The 22477-nt window shown below is 33.9% G+C and overlaps 1 long non-coding RNA gene across 1 annotated transcript in view; it reads right to left on the bottom strand.

The window, feature by feature from the left end:
* LOC138839695 (uncharacterized) overlaps positions 1–21301 on the bottom strand; it is a 44314-nt gene extending 23013 nt beyond the window's left edge. Inside the window, exons 1-2 of the long non-coding RNA XR_011376013.1 lie at positions 21238–21301; positions 19787–19858 (exon numbers count right to left, since the gene is read on the bottom strand). This is a non-coding gene — a long non-coding RNA (uncharacterized lncRNA). The remainder of the gene's footprint in view (positions 1–19786; positions 19859–21237) is intronic.
* Between the last annotated feature and the right edge of the window lie 1176 nt (positions 21302–22477).

The raw sequence follows: 22477 nt of genomic DNA, 5'->3' as shown, positions 1-22477 counted from the left end.
TTTTTTGAACAATGTTACCCCTCCCTCATTTTCTCCCACTTATTCCCCTCCTAGCTCCCCTCCCCGCTAAGTTGTAAAGTTCCTTTCCAAAATAGTGTCTGGTGAGTATCACTGTTGAATTTGTTCACTTTTGTCCCATCATTTTTGTGATTCTCCTTCCCTTCCCCAAACCAGATTAACTTATATATAAGAGAAAGGGTACAGAACTCAAAAACAGTGACAACAGGGAATAAAAAAAGGGGAAAAAAGAGAAAAAATAATTGCAAACAGTACAGTTAAAAAAAAAACTTCTTGTTTCCATTGCTTGGAGTTCATTTCGATAAGCATCATTTTATGCATATGCATATAGCCATTGAATCATTATGATATAAGAATATCCTCCTTTGTTCTCAGTATGTGAATGCTTAGAGTGCCATTTAATTAAATGTGTCCAAGAGAAAGTAGTTGTCTTTTGCTATCCATTGGGTTAACTTGTAGGTTTATAGACAATCTAGTTATTACAAATGAAACGATGCAGCCTACATTTCTTTGGGTTTGGCTTACTTTGCTTTGAACCCACAGAACTATAGCCTGTATCTGTTGACAAGGAAGCCAAAAACACATTATGGAAAAAAGACAACCTCTTCAACAAATGGTGCTGGCAGAACTGGTTATACATGTGAAGAAATCTGAAATTAGATCCTTATATATCACCCTGCACCAACATCAATTCCAAATGGATCAAAGACCTCAATATAAGCCCAGGTACCCTGAAAATATTACAGGAAGGGATAGGGAAAACATCAGGACTTCTTGGCATATGCCAAAACTTCCTAAGTAAAGATTCAGAAACACAGCAAATCAAAGAAAGTCTGGATAAATGGGATAGCATCAAACTGAAGAGTTTCTGCATGACAAAGGACATAGCTAGCAAGATAAATAGAAAGCCCATACAATAGGAGAAGATGATTACTAGCTCTGCATCCGACAAGTGCCTCATATCTAAAATATACCTAGAAGGATGGCCAATAGACACATGAAGAAATGTTCAACCTCCCTAGCCATAAAAGAAATGCAAATCAAAACAACATTGAGATACCACCTTACCCCAGTTAGAATGGCTATAATCAAGAACTCTAATAACAACAGATGCTTGAGGGGATGTGGACAGAAGGGAACCTTACTGCATTGTTGGTGGGAGTGTAAACTTGTTCAACCACTTTGGAAAGTAGTATGGAGGTTCCTCAAAAGACTCCACATAGAGCTCCCCCATGACCCAGCAATCCCACTTTTGGGCATTTATCTAAATGATCACAAACAAGACCACACTAAAGCTACCAGCACAACTATGTTTATTGCAGCATTATTTACTATAGCTAAGATATGGAAGCAACCCAGATGCCCCTCAGTAGATGAATGGATCAAGAAAATGTGGTATATATACACGATGGAATTCTATGCCTCCATCAGAAAGAATGACATTGCCCCATTTGTTAGGAGATGGAAAGGCTTGGAAAAAATTATATTAAGTGAAGTAAGCCAGGCCCAAAGAAACATAGGTCCCATGGTTTCCCTTATTTGTAATAACTAGTTCATGTATGAGACAAGCAGAAATGGTCAGATAAGTTGATGTTAGGTGAAATGAACCCCAAGATAAGTATTCAAATCTTTTTTCTTTCATGTGATTGTTTCTAACATATTTATAAGATGATTTCTTTGTTGCTTTGTATGTCCCTCCCCCACAGTATAATCCCTGCTTTCACTGTATTTGATGTTGGTATAATTTGTGGAGGGGAAGGGAAAAAGACAAATCGTTTAAATAGTGATATAGGTGGACCTATTGCAACAATGAGATGTACAAGTTGTTATGTCGAAAAACGAACTTTACAACTTTGGCCAGGGTGGGGGGGGGGTAGGGGTAGGGCGGTGGGGGCGTGGGAGATGGGAAGGGGAAACAAAGGAGGAGGCAACAATACTTGATAAGAAATGTTTTCATTATCTTGCCCATGTAATTGTAACCCCTCTATATGGTATTTCACAATAAAAACAATAAATTTCAAAAAATAAAAAAGAAGATACATTTAGAGCTTAAAAAATTAAACCTCACAAAAACAAATCCTCAAACAAACAGCAACCCATTAAAAAGTGGGCTAAAGACTTAGAGACTTCACTGAAGACGAAATAAGAATGGCCAATAGACACATGAAGAAATGTTCATCATCTCTTGCAATAAAAAATGCAAATCAAATAACTAGTATATGTCTGAGTCAAGCAGAAAAGGTCAGATAAGTTGATGTTAGGGGAATGAACCCCCCAATTTTTTTTCTTTCATGTAATTGTTTCTACAGTATTCTCACAATAAAAAAAGTAAAGGAAATCCCTTTTTATATCACCTTACAATAAAATTTAAATTTTCAACAAAAAATGCAAATCAAAACAACATTGAGATTCCTCCTCACCACAGTTAGAATGGTCATTAAAGAGAAAACATAATTATAGATTCTGGCAGGGACGTGGCCAAAAAGGAATGCTACTACACTGTTGGTGGAATTATAAATTTGTTCAACCATTTAGGAAATCACTATGGAGGTTTCTCAAAAGACTAACCATAGAGCTTCCCTATGACTAACAATCCCACTTGTGTGCATTTACTCAAATGACCACAAACCAGCCCGTGCTAATGCCACCAGCACAACCACGTTTGTTGTAACATTATTTACCATAGCTAAAGTATTAAATCAACCCAGATGACCCTCATTGGATGACTGGATCAAGAAAATGTGGTAATTTCCTTACTCATGTAACTGTAACCCCTCTGTAGAGTGTTTTTACAATAAAAAATATACACAAAAAAAGAAAATCTGGTACATACACACAATGGAATTCTATGCTTCCATCAGAAAGAATAACAATGCCCGATTCATAAGGAAATGGAAAGACTTAATTTAAGTTTTATTTCCCCATCTACATACAACAATAAGCAACAATTCACCTATTTTAGGCTATCAATCATTACTGGGATCACAAGTTCTGTGTTCACTGTCCAGCTTCCCTTCACAGAAATGGAGTCTCAAGGAGTTTATTGCCTGGACTGGCCTGACCTCACATCTGACACTCACACAGCTCTGTGTGACAACCTCTGTGACCTGATATGGGTTGAGGGGAAAATGTCTGATGAACTTTTCTGCTTAGCTCCCAGTCCCACACACCCAATTGGTTAAGATTAGAGGAGTTGAGCCACTGTTACCTGGCTCTAATGACTTTTCAATTGCATACTTTTTTGTTTTGTTGAAATGTCTTCAAGAGTAATGTATTCATTGGTGATTGATTTCTGTATTCTTGAGTGTCTGAAAGCATATTTACTTGACACTTATGACTTAATAATGATATGGTTGTGTATATAATTCTTGTATCAAAATGTTATTTTTTTACAGAAATTTAAAGAGATTGCTATATTTTTCTTTGGGCAACTGATACTTTGATGAAAATGTTAGTTCCCTGAAATTCTTTTTTCTTATTGAACAAGGATTTATTTGTCTCTAAAAAGTCTGTAGAGTTTTAAATTTTTCCTTTAAATTATTTTAACTAATGCATAAAAATCTTTAAAACTGTACTTGCCAATTGAGTATCATGTGGAATTTTGATACATGTATAGTTTGTAGAATGTTTACATCAGATAAAACACATTCATCAAGCCTATAATTCTAGTGACTGAGTAGTCAAAGATCAGGAGATTCCCAGCCTGAATTGGGGGGGGGGGAATGGAATACATTCACAAGACTCCTATCTAGACATTAAGTGTTTAGACTGAAGTGCAATGGCATATACTTGTCATCCCCATAACACAGAGAAGCACAAATAGGAGTACTGTCATTCAGAAAGGTCTGAACATAAAGTAAGACCCTATATCAAACATAACCAACATAAAAAGGGGCTTGTGAATGGCTCAGGTGCTAACAAGCACAAAGTCTCTGAATTCAAACTCTCATTCCTCCAAAAACATCCACATCTATATCCTCAATTGTTTATCATTTCTATATGATTAAAACTTTCTATTGAAAATTTTTCTTAACATGTTGAAATGTAGATTCTTTTTTGTATGTGCTGGTACTGGGGCTTGAACTCAGGGCCTGAGCACTGTTCCTGGCTTTTCTATTTCCTCTGCTCAAGATTAGCACCCTACACTTGAGCCACAACTCCACTTCTGGCTTTTTTTTTATAGGTTTTATAGTTTTCCTTAGTTTTTGTTTTAATAATCAGAAAGATTTTTCTATTGATATAATTTGCAAATAAAATGTATTCATTTGTTATTTTTGTAGCTTATTGAATTTAAATTTCCAAAAATGCTTTGTAGGTCTCATGTTTTTTTTCATGGTTAGGTAGTATTGTTTCATGGAAGCAATATTTACATCAGATTCGTTCTAGAATAATAAATTGGATTATTTTTCCTCAGAATTTTTCCTACACTGTGGTAATTAAACATACATGTACACAATGTCTAATCATTAAATAGAAGTAGTTAACAAATAAATCTCCAAAACATGTATGTAGAATGTGTGTGTGAGTGTGTGTGTGTGTGTGTGTGTGCTGGTATTGGGGCTTGAACTAGTGCCTTGCACCCTTGCGTGGCTTTTTTGCGCAAGGCTGTTGCTCTACCACTTGAAACACACCTCCAGTTCCTCATGCCCTTAAACATTAACTATATCATTCTACTTGTTCTTTGTCTACCTCCTTTAGACTTTGTGTTTTACTCAAAGGTCTTGTGATGTGTATCAGTCTGTTAATATTTACAAATAAAGTAAAGCAGTAGTTGGAACTAGTACAGAGCATGTTGGACCCCATAATGGTCGTAGGCTGTTTCTTCAATAAGACTTTCCCATAATTAAAGCTCACTACTGATTCTATGTAAGGAAACAAGCTGCATATTGTGATGGACACTAACCTACATGTGGGTGGTATGCCAGCACACACATATGCCCAAAGTCTAATTGCCAAACCAACAAGTTCTATCCTCTAGGAAGTGAATTTTATTCTCTGAGAATAAAAATATCTAATATATTTCTACTTTCTTTGATTAATATTTTCTTATATCTCTTACAGATTGTCTCATTTTCAGCTTATTTTCCTTCTCAAGCCATAATACCCTTACTAGTAACCCTGCCTTACAAAAAAATCATTTTGTCCAGAAGAATTTTTCTGAACTTAAATCTGAGGGAAAAATTGACTACATCCAGCTGTTCTGTTTATGAGATGGAGATTTGGGGGATCAAATATCCCAGGTGTTCTCAATAAAATTCTTTAAAATAATTATCTTGATGACTGACCCATAGCTCAGTCTGACTTTGATAGTTTTTGATTCTGCTTAGTTTTCTCCAAGCTTTCCTTGGGAAATTTTGGTTAAATCTAGTGTTAGTTACACTTTAGCACTGTTAAATAATGATCAGCTTTCTATATATTAACATTCTTACTTACAAATATGTAGTTCTCTTAATTGATATTTTATTAATCTTTTGTTTACATACATGTATACACGCCAATATGTTATCTAATATTTTAAAGTATTTGGGGAAATGAGTTATAGTCACAATTGTTCAGCTTCTCAAATAAAATCTAAAATTTAATACTTCTTTCTCAGAGTCTTGACTTTAATCATCATCTTTTCAAGGTACAAATTAACATTTTTAATAGAATCCCTCTAAAATACACTTGCCAGAATGTGAAAAATAGAATAATTCCACTCACCAAGAGAAATTAAAGTATTTAAATTATCAACCTTTCTCAACCAAAAATTCTCTATTTTCTCAAGGCCATAGGTCTCAGAGTACACTTAAATACAATTTTTATGAAGTTTACACTCATTTTTATGAATATTGCAAAGAATTATTACATTTTGTTTTTGTTCAGAATGATATTTTCCATGCATTGATGGCTCATGTCTGCAATAAAAATTACTTGGAAGACTAAGAATGAGAGGAATGAGGTTTGAATTCAGCCCAGGCAGTAAAATTCAAGAGACTCATTCTCAACCTTTATCCAGCCCCAGTGCACCTGTCATCTCGGGATACATTGGAGACTGAGATTGAGCAGATCCCAGTGCCAGGCCAGCATGGCCAGAAAAATCCGTGAGATACTGTTATCTGAAAGGAAAGCTGGACCACATGTCACCTGCCTGCCATAAGAAGAAACATAAAAATAGGCAGATCAAGGCTTAGATGCACATTGGCCAGCAAGAGAGACTATCCTAAAATACAGGGCTGAAAGAATATCTCAGTGATATGGTACCATCCTCGCAAGCATGAAGCCCTCAGTTCAAATACATATGATCATCAATAAAAAAGAATGATTCTTTATATTTATTGGTTAATTGTGATGGTATGTAGAAGTTTTGTTCTCAATAATAAAGTGCATCATAAGTTGTGGGTTTTAAGATAATTTTCTGAGTTTTATGCAGACAAATTATTTACAAGCAATGATAATTTTTTTTTGTCCTTCATGGGGCTTGAACTCAGGGCCTGGGTAATGTCCCTAAGCTTTTCTTGCTCAAGGTTAGCACACTTTGAACCATAGCTCCACTTCTGGCAATGTTAATTTTTTATTACTTCCACATAACCACATCTCATTTCATTTTCCCATAGGATTTTATATTTCAAAACTAACAGAGAAATACAAAGAGACACTGTAGCAATTATTATCAGCCTAATTTCAGAATTAATTGATTCATTATTTTGCAAAATGATGAATTGCACTTATATTCTTTATAATGTTATGGTAGGGGAAAAACACAGGAGGAGGCAGCAACGCTTGATAGGAAATGTACTCATTACCTTGTTCATGTAACTGTAATCCCTCTGTACAGTATTTTCAGAACAAAAACTTACTGAATTTTTTAAAATTCTCATAAAACCAAAAAGAAAATATCTCTAAATATTTGATTTATTAATTTGAAATCATGTTAATAATTGACTTTATCAAATTCTTTTGCAATACACTGCTTCATTGTTGAGTGTATGATTAATATTTATTAATTTTACATATTAATGGGATTCAATATAATATCTCAATATATGCATATGTACTGATCAAATTCCTTTATCTGGGCTTTCCCACTTCCTAATGTCTAGTATTCCATATTCTACATTAAGGTAAACATAATTAAACTTCCAAGCCTTGTGCTCATGGTGGCTCAAGTCTATAAATCTTTATACTCAGGAGGCTGAGATATAAGAACTGTGGTTAGGAGCTAGCCCAGGAAAAGAAGATACAAGAGACTCTATTATCACCAATTAAGCAGCAGGAGGAAAAAGCTGGACTGGAGGTATGGGTGAAGTGTAAAGTGCTGGCTATGAGTGGAAAAACAAAGCAGATTGGGAGCATGAGGCTTAAGCACAATTTATTTTAAGTTTCCACAGGAGACAGAATTTGTGGTACTTTCTTTATGTATCTGTTATTATTCACTTGACATAACGTGTTAAGTGAATGATTAATAATGAAACAATGTTTCACTGTTTCTTTATACTTGAAAACTACTCATTTGTATCTCTATGTGTGGGGGGAACACATAGATGCAAATAATATACATGTACATGTAACACGCACACACATAATAAAGGCCTTAAAGACCTTTGAGTAGTCAAATACTTTTAGGAATATATAACTATTCTGGGTTCAAACCTAATTAAAACACTCAAAAAATTATTGCAACATACTTTAAAGTCTCTGAACCCATAGTAGGAGTTACTTTATTCCAGAAAGTTCACTTTTACATGAAGTGTCAATTCTAAGTGTATGTGGATGTACAATATTGTGTATGTTAATAAATTCATTGTTTAGAGTTACAATTGCCAAGAAAATTGAGAAATTGAGAGGCATGTAATTTTTATAATGCGTAGAAATAAATATATTTCACATATATTTGAGAGTTATTTTAGAGATCATAAAATTGTCAGGAAAATTAAGTAATTGCTTCATTTCCCTAATGCATTGTTCTTTCCTGGATGATTTTTAATATATATTATATAATATCTACTTCTTTCACTTCGTTTTCCATTAAGATATTGCTGGGCAACTTTTATTTAAAATCTTTTATAATTCTACTCATTGATGTTGCTTATATTAATTTAAAAATCCTAGAAGTAATGTCTCTCACTCTTGAAAAGTAGAAGGTAGTGAAAAGGGAGGAACTGACCTTGGAATCTTTTCTCACACATATCCTTAGCTAGGATAAGAAGACACACATATTTCTCAAAGCCATTCTGCTGTCAACCAGTCCTTTTATACTCTTAATTCTGAGGACTCAAAGTCATTTGTGTTGTCAGATCACTCACCACATAAGATCACTCTCCATAAGATCATGGCAGTCATATTATAAATGTTTAATATAAATTGTTAAATCATGTGATACTATTTATCACAAATATTTTACACAACATGTAACAAATATTCAGATAATAAACACATCATTCATTTCTTGGGGTGTCCAGTACATCAATTTCTTTTGTTGGTTCCAACTAAGGGGGAAGTACAATGGCTGGACACAGTGTTTCATGCTTCTCATTCCTAGGGGCAGTGCAAAACATAAGTAGGAGGATTGCAGCCCAGGAAACCCAAGGCATTAACTGAGGCCATACCTTGAAAATAACAAGTAGAAAAAGTAGCTGCAGATATGGCTCAAGTGGTAGAACACCTGCCTAGTAGCTTGAGACCCTAAATTCAATCTTACTGCTGCTCCCCTAAAAAACCCACACCAAAACAAAAAAAATGTCAATAGGGCTGGGAAGGTGGCTCAGTGGTAGAGCGCTTGCCTTGCATGCATGAGGCCCTGGGTTCGATTCCTCAGCACCACATAAGCAAAAAGAAAATAGCCGGAAGTGGCGCTGTGGCTCAAATGGTAGAGTGCTAGCCTTGAGCTGAAGAGCTGAGGGACAGCGCCCAGGCCCAGAGTTCAGGACCCACAACCAACAAAATATAAATAAATAATAAAGAATCAAAGAAGTGTGACAAGTAATGGCATAAGTTTTAAAAGAAATATAAATTTTTAAACTGTATATCACAAATACCAAAATTAAGAACACAGAATGCAAATTTTACAGCAGATTTAACACAAGTACAAAATCTGTGATTTGGAAAATAGGTGAGAAGAAACTGCCCAAAATAAAATAACGAAGAGAAAAAAAATAAATTTTGATAGCTAAGAGAAAAAGAAAATGGAAAGTTCTGAAATACATTTAATTGGAATTTAGATAGTGAGAATGAGAAAAATGTGGCAAAACTACAAACTTTCCAAAATTAATAAAACACATAAATACAGATATTTAACAATCCCAACAAGTTCCAAGAACTGTGGGGGAGAAGATAATACCTTAAAAACACATAATTACAGCTACTCAAGAGTTTGAGGTCTAAAGGATACATTCTGAAGCCAGACTAGACAGGAATGTCTATGAGACTCTTATATCCAATTAACCACAAAAAGGCCAAAAGTAGAGCTGGTAGAAGTGGAGTGATTTGAACTCCAAGACATGGATATAAGAGGTTTTCTTTGTTGTTGTTGTTAATGTACTATGTGATTTTTTGTTTCTTTGTGTTTTTTCCCCACTATGGTTTATCCCTTGCTGTCACTGTATTTTATTTTGGTACCCTGAGTATATAAGTTTATCTGAACTAGGGAAGGGAAGGGGGACAACAGAATGGTGAGACAAAGGACAAAGAGGGAACCAATGCAAAAGCAATACTCAAAAGATAATATATTGGAAATTATCTGTACAGCTGGGGGGAAGAGGGTGGAGAGAGGGAAAGTGGGAGACAAATGAGGGCGGGGGTAACAAGTTCAACAAGAAATGTACTCACTACCTTACTTATGTAACCCCACTGTACATCACTTTGACAATAACATTTTTAAAAGTGGGGGTGATAACCTTGAGGAAAAATGCTCTAGGACATCACATAGAACTTGTGCATGCACACACATACACACACACTCACACACACACACATACACATACACTAAGAACATCATATTTAAACCATCAACAGTAAAAGGTAGAGGGGATTTGAAGCTTCAACAACTGAAATCAAAAACAGCTAGAATTTTAATTTCAGTGTATTATTTTCTATGAAGACACTACATTTCATTCCACAAAAAAATAAACCTTCAACTAGGGACAAAATAATGGCATACCCTGATAATCATGACAATTACCAATCATCTCATAACATAATAAATAGTAAAGGATGTTTTACGGATATAAAAATGAACCTACATAGGAAATATGCAGTATAAATATGCAGCCAAGCACCACGGGTTCATGCCTGTAATACTAGCTAGTCAGATGCCTGAAATCCAGAAAATCACAATTTGTAGCAAGCCAAGGCAGAAAAGTCAACAAAGCTCCACCTGCAAAATAACCAGATAACCAGCAAAAAAGCTAACCTGGAGGTGTGGTTCAAATGATAGCGTACCAACCAAGCAAACCAGCAAGCCTAACAAATGCAAGATCAAATCCCAATGGCAGGACACTGTGAATATGGTAAAAGTGCACATCAATATCAAGTATGTGAAACAAAATCATTGCAGCTACTTGTTTTCAAAATACAAAAAATTAAAATCTCTAAAATAATATTGCATAGGTCAAGAAAAGAAGTAATTGTAGTTAAAATAGTATGGTTTTCTAACACTTTTCTAGAAGAAAGTAAAATATCCAAACAACATTAGATACTGTAACTCATATAAATGTTATAATTTCTACAAAAACATGACTGGAGAATTAAAAACTACAAACTTAAAATTATTAGAGAGGAATGCCAGGCATCAAAGTGTCACACCTGTAATCCTATCTTATTAGAAGGCTCAGATCCAAATATCCTGGTTTGAAGCCAATCCTGGCATGAAAGTCTGTAAGACTCTTATGTCAGTTAACCACCAAAAAGTCACTGATGGAACAGTAGCTCATGTGGTAGAGTACTGGCCTCAAGCTAAAAAGTTCAGAGCCAGTGCCCAGGCTCTGAGTTAAAGTCAAGAGAGCAGCACAAAAAGTATTATAGAGGAAAAAAAGAATAATAAAAACAAGACAAAGCAATATTAAAAGAAGGGAAATGAGCTCACAAAATAAAAGGTAAAATAAGATTGAAATAAGTGGGCTGGGAATGTGGCTTAGTGGTAGAGTGCTTGCCTAGTATGCATGAAGCCCTGGGTTTAATTCCTCAGTACCACATACACAGAAAAAGCTGGAAATGGTGCTGTGGCTCAAGTGATAGAGTGCTAGCCTTGAGCAAAAGAATCTCAGGGACGGTGACCAGACCCTGAGTTCAAGCCCCAAGTCTGGAAAAAAAACAAAAACAACAAAAAAATGAAGTAAGTATTCATATAATCAGATATAGAGCATATTAGATAATTGGAATGAACATGCAACTCAGACATGATTTTTTAAATTAGATATATACTGTTTGCAAGACAATAGGAAACAAAACATATGATAATCAAAGAAACATTAATAAAGTTAAAATCCAAAAGAGTATAAAGTACCAAAATTTATTTCTCAAAAAGACTAATTAAATGACTAAACTGATAAGAAAAAAACTGAAATGAAACAGAAATAAGGTAGGAATCTTAATACACATACATGCATCATAGAAAGTACTATAACAAGTATTACAGAAAACTGAAAAAACTAAAAAAATTCCAAGAAAAGCATATCTTAAGAAAATTGACATGTAAAAAAGTCTAAAGTACAAAAATCTAAGTAATGAACCCACACTCATAATTGAAATTCTTTGAAATCAAACTCTGGAATCAGTTGGCTTCATTAGATACGAAAAAGCAAAATCTGTATTACTCAAAAAACACTTCTGAAAAAGAAAGAAAGAAAATGTATCCTCATATATTTTCACTAACAGCATAATTGTAAAACCAAAACCTGACAAGAACATTATAAAGATCTAATAATACAACTAATTCCCTTCACAATCATGGATGCAACAATCCTAAATAAACTGTCTGCAAATTAAATCCACTGGTAAATAAAAAGTCAAAATAAATAAAGTGTGCTAAAAAGATAATATATTACAACAAAGTATGTTAAATAAATTTAGAGAAATGTGTTTTTAAATAAAGGATAAATCAGAGATGTATTACAGAACCAAAAGATATCATTAACATTAAAAATAGCATTAAAATAGCAGACATTTTATTTCATAAACAGGAACAGAAGGATAACAACATATACCCAAGCAGAAAATGTATTTGACAGAATTTACTGCATACCATTTTATGCTATTAATTTAAAACACAAATGAAGCTTTCCAATTTGAATAAAGGGTTCCTGAATTCCTAGAGCAAACATCAAAGATAATGATGTAATATTGAAAGTATTCCTCTTGAAACAAGAAGTAAGAACATATGCTTGTTAATAACACTGACCTCACTTTCTTTTAGTATTTCAAAGTCTAACTCAGTGCAGTGAGATGTAAACACACACACACACACACACACACACACACACACACACACACACTTGCATGGAATTTTTAAAGAATCTATAAAATAAAGTTAATAAGCAAAATTTTCAGATTTTTGAGAAATAGTTACAGACATATTGACTTTAATCTCTGTTTGCTGGTTAGGTTTTACTTGTTTACCTTCACTATAGGGCTGGGGATCAAACCCAGGGCCTCCCAATGCTAGGAAAGCATTTACTACTGACCTATACTGTGCTGTTAAGTTGTTTATTCAATTTTTTTAAATTTAATTTTATTTTATTTGTGAACATACTGTACAGAGGAGTTACAATTACATGGGCAGGATAATGCGTACATTTCTTACCAAGCATTGCAGCCAAGAAAAATTGAAACAATACATCTCCACCAAACCAGCCCTACAAAAGATTCTTAAAGATGTCCTACACATAGATAACCAACAAGACCGCAACAAAGGCCAAGAAACTGCACCCAAACTGAAAAGAACCATAGGAAGAACCCAGTTTTCGCAGCCCCCAAGAAGGTGGGTAACATGGCAGGAACTCCCAAATACCTCTCAGTCCTATCTCTTAACGTTAACGGACTGAACTCTCCAATTAAGCGACATAGACTGTCTAGTTGGATTAAAAAACAAGACCCTTCTATCTGCTGCCTGCAGGAGTCACATCTTGCCCGTAAAAACAAACACATTTTCAATGTTAAAGGCTGGAACAAAATCTACCAAGCAAACGGCCCTCATAAACAGGCAGGAGTTGCAATCCTAATATCAGATAAAATAGACTTCAAATTAAAATTCGTGAGAAGAGATAAAGAAGGTCGCTACATACTAATTAAAGGATCTCTCCTTCAGGAGGATATTACAATTCTAAATATCTATTCGCCAAACAATGGAGCACCCAAATTTATCAAAGAAACACTACTTTCCCTCAAATCCCATATAGATCCAAAGACATTAATTGTTGGGGATTTTAACACACCACTCTCCCCACTAGATAGATCAACTCGGCAAAAACTCAACAGAGAAACTGCAGATCTAAACAGCTGCATAGATCAACTAGACTTAACAGACATCTGTTTATTCAATTTTTGAATTTTGTTTTTCAATTACTGTTGGAATTTAAGGGCCAGGTGCTGGCTTAGTTTGCTTGCTCATGGCTGGTGCTCTACTACTTGAGCAATGCTTCTAGTCTAGCTCTTTGCTTATTAACTAAAACCACCTCTCAGACTTTTCTGTCTGGGATTGCTTCAAACCACAATAATCTAGGGAACACATTCCTGAATAACTAGAATTACAGGAATGAGATACCAGCATCAAGCTTAATGTTTTTATGACTTATTCTTATTTTTCCCTTCATGTATATTATACTTGAATAAGTTTGTAAGTATACATACTCATGACAAAGAAAAGTAACAGCAACAACCACAAACTTTTACTATGTGAATTTTTAAAATCCTAGGCAAATGCAACTGTCAGACCACCTGTTTATGATTTCACCTGGGAAATTTCATATACATTTAAAATTTTAAAGAACATTGGAAGAATATTAAAGAATATGGGGAAGTATCTGTATAATGTAATTTCAAATACAGAAACTATACAAAAATATAGACAATATACTTCACTACAAAAATTAAAATCTGTACATAAAGTAAACGAACAGAGTAGAAATACAAACAGGAAAGTACAACTAATATTACTGATAATTTAAAATACTGTAAGTAAACTGTAGAGATATCTATATAGCCATTATCTTAATGGGAAATTATAGATTTCAGGGGCTAATTCCTTATTTTTAAGTAAAAAATTACATGCTATTTATGTAATATAATATTTTATAGATTCTTTAAAAATTACATGCAAGTAGTGTTTGTGTGTTTTCATCTCACTGCATGTAACAAATATTTTAAAATATTAGTTTTATATATACTTATAAATTTAAAGATTTCAATTCCTTCTTCAAATATATTTTTGTTGTTGTTGTTGTTTTGGAGTAGTAACCTAGGCTTGAACTCAGAACTTTTTAGATTTTCTTGCTCATGATTGCCACACTTTCAGTCTGGCATTTTGCTGGTTAATTAGAAATGGAGTCCCATAGCCTTTTCTGACTGGACTGGCTTCAAAACTTGGTGCTCTAGAACTCAGCCTCCTGAGAAGCTAGGATACAAGCATGAGCCACTAGCATCTAGCTGTATTCTTATCTCTTTTTGTTTTTGTTTTTGGCTGGTCCTGGGGCTTGAACTCTGGGCCTGGGCACTGTTCCTGAGCTTCTTTTGCTTAAGGCAAGCACTCTACCACTGAAGCCACAGCATCACTTCCAGCTTTTGGGAGTAGTTTATTGGAGAGAAGAGTCTCACAGAATTTCCCACCTGGGCTGGTTTCGAACCATGTTTCTCAGATCTAAGTCTCCTGAGTAGCTAAGATTACAGGCGTGAGCCACTGTGGCCCAACTGTATTCTTATTTCTTAATACCAGATTATATTTATTTCACTAATTAGCACTGTAATTTCTTTGGGTGTGAATATATTTATACATTTATTATTTTGCCTTCTCAAATTTTGTTTGTACTCTTGAAATCTTTCACATATACATATGTCGTATATACATTTTGCTCAAATATCACACACACACATATATATATATACATTTTACACTACTCATTGTAAAAAAGGAGTCATTTTTCATAAAACATTTTAAATTTATAAAAATCATTTAATGCAATAACATACTAGTAAAAAGTAATATTATGTGCATCTGGAATTTTTGTGGTACTGAGGTGTGAACTGAAGACCTCACACTTGCTTAACAGGTACTCTGCCACTTGAGCCATGTCTTCAATCTTTCCTGCTTTCATTTTTCAAGTAAGGTCCTGATTTTCATATAGGCTGGCCTGGACCAAATGCCCCTATATACACTTCCCTCATAGCTGAGTGAAGGCAACCACACCAACTTTTATTGGTTGAGATGACAGTTTCATGAACTTTTTGCCCTGTTGGTTTCAAACTTCTATTCTCCCAATACAGGTATGATACACTGTGCTCAACTGAAAAATTCTTTTTGATAGATTTTATGTAATTTATGAAACAAATACAACTATAAAATAGTTTAGTGTTATTTAAACATTATTATCACATGGGGATAATAACAACTCAGAGCCTCTTCTAATCTTCTGAGCTTTAATCCATTCTTACTGTCATTGGCCAAAGCATTAATACTTCTGTGTCCTCTCTATTAACTTTATTATTCAAATATTAAGTCTTGGACTCTATCTGTGTCTACATTAACTTAATGACTTTTGTTTCTTAGAATATTTTTCAAATGGCTTTCCTTATACTTGTTTATTGATTATAATTACATTTTCTGAACCAATACCAGGCATACATCCACACCAGTATTTGAATACTTTTGACTGTATTCCTTGAGACATACTCACTTATACACTAATTGTATTTACATTTGTAAACAAGGAAATCATTACCAATTTGCAATTCTTTAATTTGTACTTTTAAATTTCTAGGAGAAAAGACACAAATTAATATATTTTTGAAACTGGTATGACTGTATAAACAACATAAGTCATGAGTTTAAACTAACTAGTTTTAAATCAGATAAACCATAGAGAAGAAGGATTCTAATAGTAAGTATATGTCTCCAACATTTCCTTCCAGGAATATCTCTGCTATGGTTTCTTTTATAGTTATTAATGTCACCATGAAACTCAATTGACATTTGGAAATTATAAATGACACAGCTATATGTCAGTGAAAAACTTTTTGTCAGAATATCGACTAAAGCACACAAATGTGAATGACTAGATTCTAACTTGGCTTCTCTTTTTCCATTTTGGTTTCTGCTCAGGACTTTAAGTTAGCCATTTAGTTTGCTTTTCAGTTGACTCTATGTCTAAATATGGAAACAGCTCAACAAGGAAAATTAATGTGAAAGTTAAATATTAGAAATTCTTAACTTAGTAAACATTCATGTATGAAGCCTATATAATAAATGAGTTATTCCCTGATATATTATGTAAGTGCTAAATAAGCATAAGGACTCAAGATCTGCTGGTGGCATTTCGAATTCATACTTCCTAAAAGAATACTACTCAGCCACATTGAGTGTATGCTTACTATATGCAAGATATGGCAGTAAAAATTGTGAAGAACATAAATGCACAGTATAATTCTTACAAATTAGTGATGCAAATAGCTATGTTGATTTTGTCCCTACATGAAGTACCACTTCTAATTAATACTTACTTTTAAAGTAAATGACATAGTACCTTCAACATATTCACTCTTTTAGAATACGCTGAAAGTTAGAAATAAGAACCAGCTGCCCTATTACATTCATACCACCCAATTAATGCATTATTTAAATAACCTTTAATTAGCAAAAGAATCTTATGTATATCCACATTTCATCAAATATCTTGTCATTTTAAGAATTTTAATTCTTAATCAATGAATTGTTAACTTGTTCCCAGCCCACAAGCTGTTAAGGAATGTAAGTACTTAGAGGATAAAAGGACAGATTAACTATTAATGTAATGTGTCTTCAATAGTTGACACCCTACTTAGCATGACCATTATGTACTACAGCCTACAAAATTATTCTTCATGCTCCCACAGCAGAGCTAGAGCACCATATGGCCATGCTTGTTTTTCATCAAATAATTTTTACATAAACAGCTGGTGAACTGTTTTTATTGTAACAGTGCACATATTTTTTGAGACAGTTGGAAAGGATTGATGCAAATCTATTCACTGCCTGTTTTTATATCAATGTTAAAGAGAAATTTGAATTCATATGTTTAACATGTAAAATTTTGTATTCTTTTCATCAGAGTTCATAAGATTTTTAGTGCAGTAGTGATCGCCATACTCATAAATTTGTACTAAGAAATAATATTAATCACAAGTAATTTTCAAAATAACATGGGATATTCAGTGTTTTTCAATTTTATACTCTCAAGAATTTTAGAAGCAGAGCTGATATGTTTTGGACTATTTTACAGGCAGTTTTAATATGACTATATTTGGTTTTGAAACATAGCTTCAACACATTCTGATAAGTGACATAATAACCAGAAGATTTTTAGCAGTTTTGTGTGAATATGTGATTTGAGTAGATTTAAATAATATTTGCTTCAAAAGCACACCCCATCCTCCTCAACAAGAAATTTCATATATTAAAGCCACTTCTGTGTGGAAAATACAAGTAGGACTTTCTTTTTTCAAATTCTGAAGTAATCATAATCACTCTTAAGTTTCTTCTGTAAGATTAAAACTACACATACAATGTTAAATGATAAATCTTTAAATGTAATTTTGTATTTAGTGCTTCAAAATTATTCTTATAACTGGAAGATATTCCCATTAGAACAGTGGTAAAAACGTATGTATTATAAAGCCTCATTAATCATTTTTCATAGGATCTTAGAGATCAAAACATGTTCAATTTGGGAACAGAACAAAAACTTATACCACTGCAAAACTTGGAGTCTTGTTTAGTTACTATGTGTTCATGAAAAAAATAAAATAAAAAATTCAATTAAAAAATGAAAAAAGAAAACCTTAGGACCTTAGGGTCAGAACCATTAAGAACATTTACTTGTCACATACTAATAGTGTGTTATTAAATGGAAACTACTTCCTTACCTAATAGCTTTCATTATATTCAACTGTCTGTCCTTTTTATACCTTCAATTAACTCTGTTTAGGTGTACAAAGGAATATTTTCACAGAAAAATGTCATACACAAAATGAAAGCAAAACAGTCCTCAATTTTGCCTAAATATTAAATTCTTATTGAAGAAACTTGATCTTGAATAGGCTCTATAATTATAATAATAAAGGAATTGAGGGTTTGGCACCACATATATTTGGAACTGTAGGTGTGGCTCAAGTTTTAGAGAACACACTATGAGTGAAAAAATCCAAGCAAGAGCAGTAGAGCCCAGTACTAGTTAAGGAAAAGAAAAGATAGGCCTGGTAATATGCACATGTCATTTCAGCTACTGTGGGGAACATAAATAGGAGGAATGTAGTCCAGGCAAACCCAAGAAAAAGACCCTATTTCAAAATTAACCAGAGAAAATAGACTGGAACATGGAAGAAATGCATGTTTATAGCAAGCAGAAAGCCCTGAGAACAAAATATTGGTATTGCCAAACCAAGGGGGGAAGGAATAATGGGAAATTTGTCAATTAAATATGTAGTACAATATCTGGCCAGTGGCTCATGCCTGCAATCCTAACTCCTCAAGAGGCTGAGATCTGGAGGATTATAGTTCAAAGCCAGCCTCAGTAGAATACTACATCTCCAAAATAACTAACAAAACAAAGGATTGTAAGAATGCTTTAAGTGGCAGAGCATAAGCCAAGCAAACAAGTCAAGTAAAGTCAAGGATCAGAGTTCAAACCCTAGCACCAGAAAAAAGAGAAAGTTAAAGAAAAGCAGTGTCACAAACTTGAAAGCCTACTCACAAGGTTAAGATCTGGGGATCACTATTCAAAGCCAGCCTAGGCAGTAAAGTTTGTGAAAGTCATGCGTCCAAATAACAATCCAAAAAGCAGAAAGTGGAGCTATGGCCCATGTGGTAGAGCACCAGCCTTGAGCATAAAAGCTAAGGGACAGAACCCAGTTCCTGAATTCAAGCTCCAGGATGCACCCCCCTCAAGAAATACCTCAAACCACTTTGTTCATGTGTATTTGAATTGATATCCTAGTGTATATTTTCTTGTACATAGTTAATATTAATATGGATGCTAAGAAAATGGATTGAGAGGATGGGGGATGCCTCAAGTGTAGAGTGCCTGCCAAGCAAGTGCAGCCAAGTTCATATCCAAGTAATACAAAAGAAGGGGGGAGGTGTTCTCCCCAATTGAATCCACTCATTAGTCACCAAAAGTTGCAGATTAAAGCAGGAGAACATTATACCAAAAAAAACCTTGACTATAAATAAAACATGTAACAGTTGAAGGATAATTTTTATGGGCCACTTGCAATTTCTGTATGTCTTGCAAGTGAGACATTATTTGCCTTTGTTGCATATTATCTTTTCAAAAAAATTGCATTTAAACCTTGAGAGATGAATATAAAATCTTTAGAGTAGCAGGAAGGCATGCAAGGTTCCTAAACTAAAGGGTCCTGTCCTATAATGCTATCAACCATGTGTGCTTGTATCACCTGTAACTTTTCACATCACCTTATTGGAACAGGGGCTTGGAAGCCAGGGTAAGAAAATGCTAATACTACTGTTATGAGGAATAAAGCCATTTGTCCCTCACCCAAGAGCTTTGTGTCTTCTGCTGTTATTTATAAAACTGTAACCAGTTACCTGGTAAGCTTGCAAGAAGGATAAAATATCAGGATTCCAGTTGTTGCTAGCAACCACACATTTCTTTTTTTCCTATTAAGAAACAAAACATAAACAATCTTTAAAAGGTACGAAACAGGTAACATTCAATTTATTCATCTTTACTGTTTTTATTTTATAATAGAATTTGACATCATTAGTTTCCTGGTGCTACTATCTCACATCTGTAATGCTAGCTACCCAAGAGGCTATTATCTGAGGACTGTGGTTCTAAATCATCCCAGTTAGGAAAACCTGTGAAACTTTAATTAACTATCAAAAAAGCCAGAACTGGAGCTGTAGCTCAAGTGGTAGAGTGCACCCTCTATGCAAAAAATCTCAGGGACAGTGTCCAGGCCCTGAGTTCAAGCTCCAGGACAAACATAAAATAAAAGCATGAAACAGATAACATTCAATTTACTCTATTTTATTTTACAATAAAATTTAGCATCACTAGTTTACTTGACACTGGTAACTCATGCCTGTAATCCTAGCTACTCAGGAAAGTTGAGATCTGAGAATCATGGTGCGAGGCTAGGCAAGACAGTCCAAGACACACTTACCTTCTTCAATTAACCAATGAAAAGCCAGAAGTGAAGCTATGGCTCAAAGGACAGAGTGCCAGTCTTGAGCAAAAAATGCTTAGAGACAGTGCTTAGGCCCTGAATTCAAAGCCCCAATACAGGACAGACGCGCGCACGCACACACGCACACACGCACACACACTAATAAGTATAAAATAATTAGTATAAAAATTAGTATAATCAGTTTGAAGTTGAATTAACTAGCATAAAATAAGCAAACATGAGATGTACTATAGTGAGGAATACAGTTTTGATATAATTACTAACGAAAGTGATATAATCATTTTGCTTCTTGTATTATTATGTTTTAGCAAAACATCAACTCAGGTTAAGTAATGTAAAAGGTTAATGCTATATTGTTGAAATTTTATGCTCAATTGTATTTATATAAATGTTAGAAATGCTAGAATATTATCTACCTATATATATGATTCATAATATATTGTTATATGTATTTCCATCTGCTATATAAATTTAAAATTAGAGCAATATATTAATATTTAAGCCACAAATATGATTTTTTGTGTGTATACTTAACAAGAAAATGAGCAATTTTTCCATGAGCAATTAGGAAGAAAACAAATTCAAGTAATGATAATTTGCATTCATTATCTCATGGAACTGTAAAATAGCTGCATGGAACTTTCTCACAGAATTATATTTAAAATTACAGGTGAAAAAGGCATGTAACCAATGAATATTAGCATGAATTTCTATTTGAGGCCTATCCCTTTATCATGATATTTTTCTTTTCAATTTAACTTATTTATTTATTTATTTATTTATTTATTTAGGTACTTTCTCAGCTTGCTTGCTTGGTCAGCTAGCAATCTATAACTTGAACTATACCTTGTCATTTTTTTTGCCAATACTGAGATTTAAACTCAGGGTTCTTGTACTTTCTCAGCTGGCTTGCTCATAGCTGGTGGCTGGTGCTCTAGCATTTGAACAGCATCTGTAGTTGACATTTTGGTGTTTAATTGAAGACAGAATCTGGTGGACTTTTCTGACTGTGCAGATTTCAAACCTTGATCCTCTGATCTCAGCCACTTGAGTAGGTAGGTGTGAGGCAGTAGGATTACATGCTCTTAAACATATACTCTTGCAGGGGAGAGAGAACTTGCAGTTTTACATTGCTGAGTGATCCTATGTGTATTGTCACTCTATTCTTCATGATTAAATGTTAACTGTGTTCAAATATTTTATTTTCCATCCTATGTAACCAAAACAAAATGAAGTATAAACTTCTAAGGCATGAAATAACTAAACATTAAACTCAAGGTAATACAGTTTAAGAAATAATTACAGTAAATGCAGAAATGACTAATTTGAAGGTAGTGACATTACCTAACCAAATTCCATTCTTTGAAAAAATTTATAACTTGTAATTTTTTTTGTTTTTGTTTTTGTCTGTCTTGGGGCCTGAACTCTGGGCCTGGGTGCTGTCCCTCAGCTCCTTAGCTCAAGACTAGTGCTCTACCACTTTGAGCCACAGTGCCACTTCTGGTTTTTTTCTGCTTATGTGGTGCTGAGAAATTAAATCCAGGGCCTCATGCATGCAAGGCAAGCACTCTACCATTGAGCCACCATCCCAGGCCAATATAACTTGTAATTTTATAAGTAACATCAATACAAAACAAATACAAAATAAATGGTATCAATATTATAATATCATACTATATTAAGTAATATATTAAATGTAGTTATAGGAAAACTGTAAAAACAACTATGTTTATTGCAGCATTATTTACCATAGCTAAGATATGGAACCAACCCAGATGCCCCTCAGTAGATGAATGGATCAAGAAAATGAGGTATATATACACAATGGAATTCTATGCCTCTATCAGAAAGAATGACATTGCCTCATTTGTTAGAAAATGGAAAGACTTGGAAAAAATTATATTAAGTGAAGTAAGCCAGGCCCAAAGAAATATAAGTCCCATGATTTCCCTTATTTGCAATTATTAGTATATGTCCGAGACAAGCAGAAACAGTCAGATAAGTTGATTTTGGGTGAAATGAACCCCAAGATAAGGACTCAAATGTTTTTTTTTCTTTCTTGCGATTGTTTCTAACATAGTTATAA

This window comes from Dipodomys merriami, unplaced genomic scaffold (genome assembly GCF_024711535.1).
Source record: "Dipodomys merriami isolate MVZ:Mamm:240054 unplaced genomic scaffold, mDipMer1.0.p SCAF_3, whole genome shotgun sequence".
Classification (NCBI taxonomy): domain Eukaryota; kingdom Metazoa; phylum Chordata; class Mammalia; order Rodentia; family Heteromyidae; genus Dipodomys; species Dipodomys merriami.
The sequence above is the reverse complement of the archived record's forward strand: the minus strand, read 5'-3'. Positions and strand labels throughout refer to the sequence as shown.